Below are 14,832 nucleotides of genomic sequence, written 5' to 3' on the forward strand. Positions count from 1 at the left end.
GTTTTGTTAAGGTTCCATACTATATGTTTATATGCTAAAATGATAATGTCTGGTTTACTTATTATATTCATGTTTATTATTTTCAGATTTGAACATGGCATCATTTAGCCCACTTGTAACTATTCTTAATCAAAACAAATTGACTGGATCCAACTATGTTGACTGGAAAAGAAATTTGGACATAGTTCTCATAGCTGAAGAGCACAAATATGTGCTTACTAAACCATGTCCCAGCTTTCCTTCATTAGATGCTCCTCTTGAGGAAAAACAACGATATGATCGTTGGCAGAAATCTAATGAGATGGCCAAGTGCTACATCCTAGCATTTATCTCAAATGTTCTATAGCATCAAATGCAGGATGTAGAACTAGCTTCAGACATCATGCTAAGTCTGAAGGAGATGTTTGGTGAGCAAGGCCGTTCTGCAAGGCAAGAGACCATGAGGCAAATTTATAATACCAAAATGACTGAAGGAAGTTCAGTAAGGGAGCATTGTCTTACAATGATCTCTAATTTGAATACATTGGAAGTTTTAGGTGCCGATATTGATGGAGAATCCCAAGTGGATATGATACTCCAGTCACTACCGGAATCATTCAAGGAATTCAGACATAATTACAATATGAACAAAAAGATTTACTCATTGTCTGAATTAATGAATGAGTTGGTAGCGGCGGAAGGCATCCTTGGTACTTCTAATGTTGAAGCCAATGTAGGTAAAGCTTCTACTTCTCAACCTAAGTCGAAAGGCAAGGGTAAGAAGAAGAAGAAGAAGGACTTCACCAAGTAAGAGGGTAACCAAATTGCCTTAGGGGTTGCTGATAAAGGAAAGAATATCAAAGGAAAATGTTTCCATTGTGGTGAGAAAGGACATTGGAAGAGGAATTGTCCAATATTCAAGTCTGCCAAGAATAAGGGTATGAATAATACATTCCTTCTAGAAATATGTTTGGTACAGAATCCAACAGATTCCTGGTGTGTGGATTCAGGTTGTACTAATCATATCTGCAATTCCTTGCAGGGGTTCTAGGAGACCAAAAAGCTTAAAGAAGGGGAATTGTTTCTTACTTTGGCTGATGGGAGCAGGATTCCGGTTGTAGCTGTTGGTGTTTATAATTTATGTTTTGAGTCTAGAGTTTTAATATTGGAAGATTGTTTGTATGTACCTAATGTTCGTAGGAATTTAATTTCTGCTACTTAGGTAAACATGGATATTGTGTTATCCTTAAAGACAATGTTGTAATAAAGAAGGGTAAAATGTTTATCTGTTCTGGCAATATTGTGGATGGTCTTTATATTTTAACTCCTGATAAGCATGAATTATATAATTCTGAATTAGATAATGATTCTCATGTAAAATCATTAAAGAGAAAGTTTCCTTCAACTAGTGATGCATATCTTTGGCACTTGCGTTTAGGTCATATTAACTCAAATAGGATTCAAAGACTGATCAAAGATGGTCTCTTAGAGCCCATGGACTTTGATGAATTTCCAGTTTGTGAATCTTGTTTGGAAGGTAAAATGACCAAACGACCTTTTAATGCAAAAGGTAGAAGAGCCCAAGATTTGCTAGAACTAATACATTCAGATGTATGTGGTCCTATGTCAATCCAAGCAAGAGGTGGTTATGAGTACTTCATCACTTTTACCGATGATTACTCTAGATTTGGTTATGTGTACCTAATGAAACGGAAGTCCGAAGCCTTTGAAAAGTTCAAAGAGTTTAGGGCTGAAGTTGAGAATCAATTGGGTAGAAGTTGAGAATCAATTGGGTAAACGCATAAAGGCCATTCGATTTAATCGTGGTGGCGAATACCTTCATGGGGATTTTAAGGATTACTTAACTAAGAATGGGATTGTATCCCAATTGACTACACCTGGAACTGCACAACAAAATGGTGTAGTGGAAAGAAGGAATAGGACTCTTTTAGATATGGTTAGGTCCATGATGAGTTATTTAACTTTACCAATTTCTTTTTGGGGATATGCCTTAAATACTGCAATGTATCTTTTGAATTTAGTACCTTTGAAGTCTGTTCCTAAAACACCTGTAGAGTTGTGGAATAGGCGTAAGCCTAGTATGAGACATCTCCATTTTTGGGGTTGTCCAGCACATGTGTTGAAAGGAAAGTCTGACAAGTTACAATCTAAAACAAAAGTGGTTTTCTTTGTAGGGTATCCAAAAGGAACTATTGGAGGTTTATTCTATAGTCATAAAGATAATAAAGTGTTTGTTAGCACAAATGCCAAATTCTTGGAAAATGACTATATGAATGATTATACTCCTAGAAGTAGAGTTGTGTTGGCTGAAATGAATGAACCTGTAAATGTACAACCAATAGATGAAACTAGGGATGATGTGAATGTATTAGATACATCATAAGATACTACTCAAGAGATGTCTAGTACACAGGTGCCTCGTCGTAGTGGGAGAATTGTTCGACCTCTTATAAGATTCATAGGTTTAGGAGAAACTTATGAAGCTATCTCAGAAGAGGCTGAATCGGATCCCTACACTTATGAAGAGGCTATTAATGATATAGATGCACATCATTGGGTTCAAGCTATGAAATCTGAATTAGATTCCATGTTTTCCAATCAAGTTTGGGATCTTGTAAAGGCGCCTAAGGGCATTAAACCTGTTGGTTGCAAATGGGTTTACAAGAGAAAGAGAGGGATAGATGGAAAGGTTGAAACCTTTAAAGCAAGGCTAGTGGCGAAAGGGTATACACAAAAAGAAGGCATTGATTATGAAGAAACCTTTTCACCAGTAGCAATGCTTAAATCTATCAGAATTCTCTTGTCCATTGCTACTCATTATGATTATGAGATTTGGCAAATGGATGTCAAGAATGCTTTTCTTAATGGCAATCTTGATGAGGAAATCTATATGTTGCAACCTGAAGGTTTCATAGCAAAGAATCAAGAGCATATGGTATGCAAATTGAAAAGCTCCATTTATGGACTTAAGCAAGCATCTAGGTCATGGAACATCAGATTTGATCAAGCAATCAAATCATTTGGTTTTGAACAAAATCTTGATGAACCATGTGTGTACAAAAGACATCAAGATAAAGTAGTAATGTTCCTAGTGCTTTATGTTGATGATATTCTACTCATTGGAAATGATGTAGGGGTAATGTCATCAGTAAAGGTTTGGTTGTCAAGCCAATTTGATATGAAGGACTTGGGTGAGGCTAATTTTATTCTAGGGATCAAGCTTTGTCGAGATCGCAAGAATAAGATGTTAGGCTTATCACAAGCTGGATATATAGATAAGGTTCTAGAATGGTTTAGCTTGCAAAACTCCAAGAAAGGTTTACTTCCTTTCAGACATGGAGTTCCTCTGTCTAATGACCAAAGGCCTAAGACTCAAGAGGATGTAGATATGATGAGACAAGTTCCTTATGCTTCTGCAGTGGGAAGTCTCATGTATACCATGCTTTGTACTAGACCAGATATTTGTTATTCAGTAGGCATGGTCAGCCGATATCAATCAAATCTAGGACCAAAACATTGGCAAACTGTAAAGCACATTCTCAAGTATCTTCGGAGAACGAGAGATTATATGCTTGTTTGCCGTTGTGAGGATTTGATTCCCATTGGCTATACAGACTCAGATTTTCAATCGGATCTAGATTTCAGAAAGTCCACATCAGAATGTGTTTTCACCTTGGGAGGTGGAGCCATAACATGGAGGAGTGTCAAGCAATCTTGCATTGCGGACTCCACCATGGAAGCAGAATATGTTGCTGCTTGTGAAGCAGCAAAAGAAGTTGTATGGCTCAAGAAATTCCTTTCTGACCTTGGTGTAGTAAGAATTGAGCAAGTTCCCATTACTTTGTTTTGCGACAATAGTGGAGCAGTTGCACAATCTAAAGATCCAAGGAATCACAAGAAAGGAAAGTACATTGAGAGAAAGTACCACATCATTAGAGATATTATTGCTCGTGGAGATGTGGTGGTAGCAAAGATTGAAAGTGCAAATAATCTAGCAGATCCCTTTACCAAAGCATTGACTCAAAAGACCTTCGAGTCGCATTTGGAGGGAATCAGAGTTAGATTAGTGCACAATAGTCTTTAGGACAAGTGGGAGATTGTTAGGATTAGTGCCCTTAAATCCTATTGTATGATGCTATGTTTGATATTATGTGTGACATTATGTATGACATGATGTATGACTTAATATTGTAATTAATAAATTTGTTTTATTATTATCTGAAATAATGGTAACATGAATATTTGGATATTATCATATAGTCCATGAGATGCATAGTATGTGATTTATGTGAAAAGTCACAGAAGATATAAATTACAAGTTCTTTGTAAACTCAGAATTTAGTTTATAGTCGGTGATGAAATTGGGCGTTTCATCTGCGAAGACTATAACGTATCAACTAAGATGATTTGTCTTGATCATGGAAGTGGTGACTTCTAGTTGATATGTTGATATGTTTTAAGAGTTAAAACATATTGAACTGGACCGCTGTGAGATTTATTATTCTTGTAAAGACTGTCAATTGAATAATAAATCTAATGACTTATATTTGCATGAACTCTTAATCCTGAGAGAATAATGGACTTGATCATGAAGTGTAGGTTGCTTTGATATATCAGGAGTGAGATCTAAAGTAACGGTCAAAACCTCATTATATTGGGCAGCCACATTTAGTGTTGATGGAACATATATTCTCAAGATGGAATTTATAGTTTCTTAACGGAGATATAAAATATTCTCTTGAGATAAGTTTAATGGGTTTAGTTATTCAGAGAGTTAGGCCTAACCACTTTAGTAAGAAATTACCAAAGTATATATTTATGAAATTGGATTTCATAAATATATAGTGAATAACTTAAAAGGATTAAACCGGGTACTCAAGGATTAAGATGTAGTAATTTACAAAGTGACAATCTACATTAATGACTTTGTATTACTACGAATATTTTATGAAGGGGTTGCATGTACAATAAAGTCTTGGGATATAATTTATAGATAAGGCCTAGAGTGCAACTATATTTATATAGTGGTATTAAATATAGTTAATGGTAACTTTGGACTTGTCAAGAGTTGACAGAAAAGCCCAAGGCCCATTGGAGCTAGTGTCTTATTGGTCTCTTTTGGTCCCACTCCAAGCCACACACTTAAGCCCAATTGGAAAGGCCCAAAAGGTCAGCCCAATTAGATAATTGGTTAGATACAAAGGGAAAAACGTACAGAATTTTATGTATGAGAAACATCATTGTAAAATGGTGTAGATGAGTGTATGTCACTCTAAAATTCATCCTTTGTAACCAATTGAGAGTCCACACTTCTTGGGCGTTAATGGAATTGGAGTGAAGATTAAAAGTATTCTCAAGTGCTTTGATCTTAGTTTTTGAAATTCACCGCTTCAAGGTATGCTCTCTTATACTTGAATTCTTAAATTTACATAGTGCATGTTATAGATTGTGAATGAAGTAGATCCGTTTAACTTTCCGCTGCGTATATGCATATTTCCAACACTTATATGGTCTAGAGTGTTTCATGGTAGGTAAATTCAAATTTTCAACTAAAGTAGTGCTAGCCACATTAGTACAGCTCCCCCCATCAATGATCATACTACATACCTTATTGTTGATGTGGCATCTAGTGTGAAACATATTCTCCTTTTGTTGTTCCATGTCATCCTCTTTAACTTGGGCACTTAAAGCACGCCTAGCCATAAGTGACTCACCCTCCATTGGATACTCTACATTATCGTCACAAGCATCCTCCAGTGATGGCATCTGGTCATCATCTTCCTTACTTTTAGTTTCCACCTCTCCATCAACACGTGTAATCATGGTCCTCTTATTTGGGCATTGTGAAGCGATATGACCTACTCCCAAACAATGAAAACACTTAATATCACGATTACGAGTTTGGTATTCGTTTTTACCTTTGTTGACATTGGGAGCTTCATCTCTCCTTTTTGGTGGTTCGGTTTTGGATTTGAAGACAGCCCCTTTGTCTTTCCTCCCATTTGACCTCCATGAAGTAGAGGAGCCCGGATTTTGAAATGACCGAGTTCCTTTCCTTTTAAGCTGTTGTTCCACCTTTATTGCCATGTGCACCATGTCCTCCAACTCCACGTAGTGCTGCAATTCCACCACGTTGGCAATGTCTCGATTTAGCCCATTTAGAAACCTTGCCATAGTAGTTTCTCTATCCTCCTCTACATTAGCCTGAATCATAGCAATCTCCATCTCCTTCTGGTAGTCATCCATGCTCCTATAGCCTTGAGTAAGGCTCTGTAATTTTTGATACAAGTCCCTATAGTAGTGACTAGGGACAAACCGCCTCCTCATGGTGGCCTTCATTTCCTCCCACGTCTCAATAGGCCTCTCATAGTTTCTCCTTCTGTTCATCACAAGTTGATCTCACCATATAAAAGCATAGTCAGTAAACTCAATCACAGTTAGTTTTACCTTTTTCTCCTCGGAGTCGTTGTGGCACTCAAAGATGAACTCCACCTTCTTCTCCCACTCCAAGTAGACTTCTGGATCATTTTTCCCTTGGAATGATGGTATCTTCATTTTGATGTTTCCTAAGTTTCTGTCAGTCCTATCTTGCCATCTTGGATCTCTTCGGAAACCTCTACCACGCCTTTCTCCCCTTGGCGCAAACCTCCCCTCATTGTTCAATGAAACTTGATCCTCTTCATCTTCATACTCTTCCTCATGGTAGGCATTAGAATCATCCACGCGCGCACACCTTTCTTGCCTTCTAGCATTAGGGTCTCTTTGGGGATGCTCCTCACACAAAGAAGCAATAACAACGTCTTGCCTATCCATCCGATCCCGAATATTATTAAACACCACGTTCATGCGCTCAAACTGTTGTTGCATAGCTTGCAACATGAGGGATGACTCCTCCCTTCCTTCCCTATTTGATGTTTCATCCTTGGAAGACATATTTTTAAAACTACAAAGAGATGTTAGAAATAATTCCTCACAACACTCCCTCACGTGTTTGCACTCAAATTATGTCACTCACACTCGTGTTTCACTCTTAAATTGACTTTTTCCCGATATTAGTCTCACACTCTCTTGCCTTTTTCCACTCGTAGCTTCTCCTTTTCAGTTCTGCTTAAACTAATAAACTTGATCAAAAAATTCAACTTGTAGTATTTAAACTAATACCAATGGCAAGAAAATATGACAGAAACACTAAAGCAAAGGAAGAGGATAAAAGAAAATAGTATTTTGGTCTGAGTGAATTGAAACTACAAACAATATATATATATAATTTTTTTTTGTTTTTTTGTTTTTGGAAGTCTTTTCTTTTTTCTTTTCTTTTTTCACATTTTTTTTTTGGGAGCTTGGTGCACGATTTTAACCTAGTGCACGTCATAAAATAAGAACAAGGAATAAAGAACACAAAAGGAACAAGATAGGATGATAACAGGAAACAAAAGATAAAGGGATAGAAAACTGATTTTAGAACCTGTGCTTTGATACCAATTGATGCGAACCTCAATTGACACACTTTGAGACCCAACAAAAATATTGGAATAGTTGCCCAAGAAAGCTCAAATTTAGATTTTTGATAGAAACCCTGACCCGACGTTTATAATTGAAACGCGAACCAAAGGTATAACACCTTGACCCAATGATTATAATTGAATCACGAACCAAAAGTATAAAGTTTGAACACCACAAGGAAGAATTCCTTATTAGTTCACAGTTCTTGAAGAACCAAAAGAAGAGCAAAGCCTCACCTTTTCTGATTTTTATTCAATAATTATCTCCTCTATTACAATGAGTGCATGCTTTTTATAAGACATGACTGAAAATAGAAAATCTAAATACGTACTAAATAATAAAACCCTAAATAAAATTTGATTTGGTCTGAAATTAGCAAATCCAAAATAGGAAAATAGCTAAAAAAACGTTCTAAATAATAAAAGCCTAAAATTAAGGTAGATCTAGTCCAAAATTAGAAGCTCCAGAATAGGAAAAATATCTATTGACTGATATGAAGCTGGAAAATCAATCAGCCATTAATCCAAGCCATAAATCAAGCCCAATTAAGCCAAATCAACCCTTAATAGCTAGAATTAAATTTATTACGCCTTCATCTTTCTTTGGGCCCAGCTTGGAATGTCCTGCGTTTGAATTAGCCCAAATCTCTTGAATCAGCCCATTAAGTGCTTCTTTGATCTTCTTAGATTTTGCTTTAGTAATAGGCCCAACTGGAACATGCAATGGATCCTTGAATGCTTGTTGATTCTCATCACCTTACTTCTCAATTCTCACCTAATCATTAGCAATAATAATGTAAACTCAACCTCAAGGTAAACAAAAAGACATAAATAACAAATTGAAACAATCTTTCATTTCTCTCCTTTTTCTTTAAAATATTCTTTAAAGTATCTTCAAAGTTCTTGATCAGGAAAACTATAATAACCCTCTTCACATTCATTACTGTATGTGAAATCTGATATCTTGTTGAAAGAGCTGCCTCCACATTCGATCTACTGGCAAACGGTAAGACCAAAATATCAATAATATACTGATATTACAATCAAAGATTAACTCTTTAGAAGCATAAAAAAAACAACTTTGGAATAAGAATATACTCTGAAGCATGTGTTTGGATGAAGAAATGGTTAAATACAAAAATCAGTTAGTTAAAGAGTTTCCCTATCACATACCATTTTAAGCTTACATTCAAATAGCATATAGAACCAATAAAAGCAGCACATGTTATTTCATAAGTAATCAAGTAAGAGCTACAACAGTAAAGAACCAAAAATAATGGAATTCCATTGAGTCGAACATGTAGCGTGTCTCATTAAAGTATAAAGGATGAAATAATATTAGAAGAGTTAATGAAGCAAAAATTATCACATTGCATTCTTATATGAGCAAATGCCATTGTATTTATTTATTTAATTTTATAGCTAAAAATAAATGATACGAGACTAGTGCATGAAAATAGACACAAAGAATTACAAATGGAAAAATGTGGATCGACTAAATACAAAAGAGCAGTCATAAAGAGAAGAGAACTAATGAAGGATGCTTGGTTGGTTGCAACTAAGTGTTGGAAGTGCACAGATTTCTTTCCCTCCATATATATATAGTCCTTAACCATAAATATAAAGGACCTTGCTCCGCCACCCACATAATAATAATCCTAAGGCTGAATGTATCTAACTCCACAACTCAAATGCCACACAACACGACACGACACGTGAGGTGAGTGATTTAGATCTGAAGATGTGAAAATCTAAATGCTGTAGTTATAAATATTTGAAGTTTTATTTTAAGATATTATTTTTCAATGTAAAAGCAAACAAAACAATTGATAAAAAGTTACATCGAGTTCAAAATCTTACGTCCCATACCAATTACCAAGCAAGTAGACTATTATCGGGAAAAGACAGAAGAAAATTGAGAAACCAAAGAAAAGAAGATCGAGTCAAAGCTTTTTCTTTAATCATAGGTGAGTTCTACCCAATTATATAAAGAAAATCCAAAAAATTTCTAGGCCGATATTTGGTATGACTAATAAGATATATTAAAAATTGAACCTTGGAGCGAAGCCAAAGCCGAAGCCGAAGCCCAACAACATAGTGATTGGAAGTGAAGGGGCAAAATTTAGCATGATGGACTTTCACCATATTGAGCCTGACGGATCCAATCCCATGGGCCGGCAACAGTTGAGCCCAGGGCCTAGAGTGATTCCAGATTCTTGTTGCACAGTAGAGTCTCTAAGGAAATCAGAAACCTAGCGCAAAGAGCATTCCGGAAGATACGCGTGTTAATGGAATATCCACTCTACAAGGAAATGTCTTGTCCATCACGTTTGGGATTACTCAAGAGGATTCTTATAAGGAAAAGACTTCTACATCAAGGAGAAGATGTCAAGACGCTTGCCACACCGGTGCACAGTAGAGTCTCTAGTACTCTAGAGTTGAGAATAATATTAACTTGACCGTCGGAGGGTATTTGGCCGACACCACACCGGTGCCCTCGGCGAGATCACTTCTTTCTTCTTGCAGGTTGTTAGTTTAAGGGAGCGTGGATCGTGTAGCTCACTGGTGATTTTATGACATCATCAGTTGGCGCCGTCTATGAGAACACGTACGCGTTTAAGGCACGTTATCGCTTCCTGGACAAAAGAGTTGCATGGTGCTTACTCGCTCAATGGCGACCACTAATGACGTTCAAGAAGAAGAACCCCCCACGACTGCACTTGAGAAGCAGGTTAAGACGCTTGCCACAGCCGTGGAGTGTCTCACCAAACAAAACCGCAACCTGGAGGAGCAGCTAAACCAGAAAAACGCAGCACCAAATAACCAAGGAGCGGATTAAGAAGGAACCAGTGCTGAAAGGAGGAATCAAGAGGGACCACAGGCCAACAACGCCCCAAGCAAACCAGAGCGACAACACACGAGCCTTCCCTCTCTTGCGGATACGGCTCCGCCACCTATTGTCGCGGAGATGCAGGCGATAAAGGAATAGATGGAAGTTATGATGAACGCTCTCAAGGGACGAGTGTCCAGTGACCTTGACGACCTTGTCAACCGGACTGACTCGCCATTCATCACTGCCGTCAACTCCTTCCCCTGCCGAGTAAGTTCCGCGTGCCATATATGGATAGTTATGACGGGGTCAAGGACCCTTTAGACCACCTAGAGACCTTTAAGACCTTGATGCACCTTCAAAGAGTAGCAGACGCAATTATGTGTAGGGCCTTCCCTACAACACTAAAGGGTGCGGCAAGGATTTGGTTTAACTGACTAGCACCCAACTCCATCAGCACCTTCAAGGAGCTAAGCGCTCAATTTACTGCGCACTTCATCGGGGGACATCGGTACAAGAAGTCTATGGCTTGCTTAATGAATATCAAGCAGCAAGAGGAGGAAACGTTGAGGGCCTACATATCCTGCTTCAATAAGGAGGTGCTCTCGATCGACGAAGCTGACGACAAGATACTTGTAGCGACATTCACGAATGGGCTGAAGGGGAGTAAGTTTATGTTCTCCCTGTACAAAAATGACCTGAAGACAATGTCAGAGGTGCTTTACAGGGCCACCAAGTATATGAACGCTGAAAACGCGCTAGGCCCGAGAAAAGAGGCCCAAGAAAAGAGAAAGGCAAGAAGACACCCAACAGGACTAGGGCTGGAAGAAAGGAAGAGTAGGAGACCGAAGGGAGGAGAGACGTCCTAAGCCCATGGAGGGAAGATTCACAAGCTTCATCCCATTGACCGCCCCAATAGATTAAGTCCTAATGCAAATCAAGGACGAGGGGGCTCTGACGTTCCCTGGAAAGCTGAAGAGTGATCCCAACAAACGATCTAGGGATAAATATTGCCGCTTCCACCATAACCATGGTCACGACACAGCCGATTGCTACGACTTGAAGTAGCAGATTGAAGCCCTTATCAGACAAGGAAAACTGTAAAAGTTCGTCAGTTAAGGAGAGAACAGATCCACCCCAACAAGAACAATACCCTCGACGAGAGAACGAGCGACCAAGAGCCCCCATAGGAGACATAAGGATGATAGTTGGAGGAACAGCTGCAGCCGGGTCTTCAAAAAAGGCTCGCAAAACTTACCTCAGGATGGTACAAAGTGTTCAGCTGATGGGTATTGTGCTGAAGATAGCAAGAAGAGAAGGCCCCATTATCAGGTTCTCAGAAGAAGATGCGCGATGCCTACACCATCCACATGACGATGCGCTCGTCGTCAGCATGCAGATAGGAGACTACAACATGCACCGGGTGTTGGTCGACAATAGCAGCGCAGCAGATATCCTATATTATCTGGCGTTCCAACAAATGAGGATTGATAAGGAACGATTAATTCTGACAAACGCCCCACTCGTTGGCTTCAGAGGAAGCCGGGTATTCCCCTTGGGTGCGGTCACATTATCCGTGATGGTAGGCGATTACCCCCAGCAGATCACCAAGGATGTAATGTTTCTAGTGGTCGATTGCTCCTCGGACGACCCACGCTCAACTCGTGGAAGGCGGTAACTTCAACTTATCACCTGATGATCAAATTCCCTACCGATTATGGAGTGGGAGAGCTGCGTGGAAGTCAAATGGCCGCGCGAGAATGCTATTTAGCCATGATGGAGATAGAAGATCAGGTCCAGGCCTTGAACATAGAAGAGCACCGAACGGTGACGGAGCTGATAGAGAAACTAGAGGAGATAACTCTTGACAGCTCAAATCTTGACCGAACAACCGAGATCGGAATGCTCGCTGACCCCGCAATCCGTCGAGAGATCATAACTTTTCTTAGGAGCAATCGAGACGTATTCGCTTGGAGTCATGACGACATGCCAGGAATAGACCCTTTGGTCATGGTACACAGGTTGAATGTATCGCCCTCCTTTTCACCCATCCGACAGAAGAAGAGAGTGTTTGCCCCGGAACGAGATCAAGCTATAGCGGAATAAGTCCGCAAACTACAGGAGGCAAGCTTTATCAGGGAAGTCTACTACCCCGATTGGCTAGCGAACGTGGTAATGGTTAAAAAAGCGAGCGGGAAGTGGTGGATGTGCGTGGACTTCATTGATCTTAACAAAGCGTGCCTGAAAGATAGCTATCCCCTCCTAAGGGTGGACGTCCTAGTAGACTCAACGGCTCGACACCAGCTGCTAAGCTTCATGGACGCTTTCTCAAGTTACAACCAAATCCGAATGCACAAAGCTGATCAGGAGAAAACTTCGTTCGTGACCAGTCAAGGCCTCTTCTGCTACAAAGTAATGCCCTTCGGCCTGAAGAACGCGGGCGCAACGTACCAGAGGCTAATGAACAAGATGTTCACACAGCAAATCGGGAGAAATGTCTAAGTCTATGTCGATGACATGCTAGTAAAGAGCCGAAGGGAGGAAGATCACCTGGAACACCTTAGAGAAACATTTAGCACACTTCGCTCATACAACATGAAGCTCAATCCGGGAAAGTGCGCTTTCGGGGTGACGGCGGGAAAATTCCTAGGATTCATGGTATCTCAAAGGGGGATTGAGGCCAACCCGGACAAGATCCGAGCCATAATGGAGATGGCTTCCCCGAGAAATGTGAAGGAGGTACAAAGCCTCAACGGCAAAATAGCGGCATTGAATAGATTTGTGTCGAGAGCCACAGACAAGTGCTTACCCTTCTTTCGCACGTTAAAGAAGTCTTTCGAGTGGACGGTCGAGTGTCAGCGAGCATTTGAGGAATTGAAAGCCTATCTATCTTCCCCACCATTGCTGAGTCCCTTGCAACCAGGTGAAGAGCTTTTCCTCTACCTGGTGTCTCCTCTGTTGCAGTCAGTGCGGCCTTGATCAGAGAAGAGGATAAGGTGTAGAAGCCCGTATACTACGCCAACCGGGCGCTTCGCGGTGTTGAAGAAAGATACCCACCAATGGAGAAACTTGCCTTTGCATTAGTCACGGCGGCTCGCAAGATCAAGCCATACTTTTAAGCCCATACGATGAACGTCATGACCGACAAGCCCTTGTGACGAGCGATGAGCAATCCTGAAGCTGTAGGTCGACTGACGTTATGGGCTATAGAGCTGAGCGAGTTTGATATCAAGTACCAACCACAGACCGCCATCAAAGGATAGATCGTAGCCGATTTCATAGCAGAATTCACTCATGACGAAGACAAGGGGGTAGAAGAGTCCCCTCATTGGAGTATATATACTGACGGATCATCCAATAGACGAGCTGAGGGGGCCGGCATCATACTGCTGACACCCGAAGGAGACAGGGTTGAATGTATGGTTCATCTTGACTTCCCCACCACCAACAATGAAGAAGAGTACGAAGCATTAATAGCAGGCCTCGACCTCGCCAAAGCTGCAGGAGCCGCGAGCGTAGTCATTTACTGCGACTCTCAGGTTGTAGCTAATTAAGTGAATGGAGACTATGAATGCAAAGGCGAAAGGATGAAGAGATACCTTGATCAAGTAAGGGCAAGAGTTGACGACCTAGAGGCCAAAATCATCCAAATCCCCAGAGGAGAAAATGAGCACGCCGACTGTCTCGCCAAGACCGCTTCAGCAAAGAATATGATAACCCCTGGTAATGTACTCTCTTTTGTTCAGCTTTCTCCACTAATAGATTCAGGTAACATGCAGGAGATAGGCTCCGAAATTACCTGGACCACACTGTTAGTTTCATACTTAAAAAACGGGGTCTTACCAGACGGGAAGGAGGCAGTAAGGAAGCTGAAGGTCCAGGCGGCAAGGTTCGTCTTGATAAAAGACATCCTGTATAAAAGAGGTTTCTCTCGACCATACCTGAGGTGTTTATGTCAAGAGGAAGCAGATTACGTGATGAGACACAAGGGTATCTGCGGAAACCACTCGGGCGCACGATCACTTATACACAAGTTGATCCGAGCAGGATACTACTGGCCTACAATGATGAAGGATGCGTAAGCCTATGTCCAGTCCTGCGACAAATGCCAGAGGTTCAGCAATTTCATCAGGCAGCCGTCCGAAGAACTGGCACCTATGACGGCACCCTGGCGGTTTGCATAATGGGGACTTGATATCATGGGCCCATTCCTGACGGTGATCTGACAGCTGAAATTCTTGGTAGTAGGCATAGACTACTTTACTAAGTGGGTCGAGGCGGAAGCCTTAGCCACCATCACGGAGAAAAACATCCGGAGTTTTGTCTGGAGAAATATCATATGCAGGTACGGGATACCCAGAGTACTAGTCTCTAACAACGGTAAGCAATTCGACAACAGCGCGTTCAGAGATTTCTGCTCGAAGCTAGGGATCAAGAATCACTACTCGCCACCTGCACACCCACAAGCGAACGGGCATGTCGAAGTCACGAACCAATCCT

Source organism: Quercus lobata, chromosome 10 (genome assembly GCF_001633185.2).
Source record: "Quercus lobata isolate SW786 chromosome 10, ValleyOak3.0 Primary Assembly, whole genome shotgun sequence".
Classification (NCBI taxonomy): domain Eukaryota; kingdom Viridiplantae; phylum Streptophyta; class Magnoliopsida; order Fagales; family Fagaceae; genus Quercus; species Quercus lobata.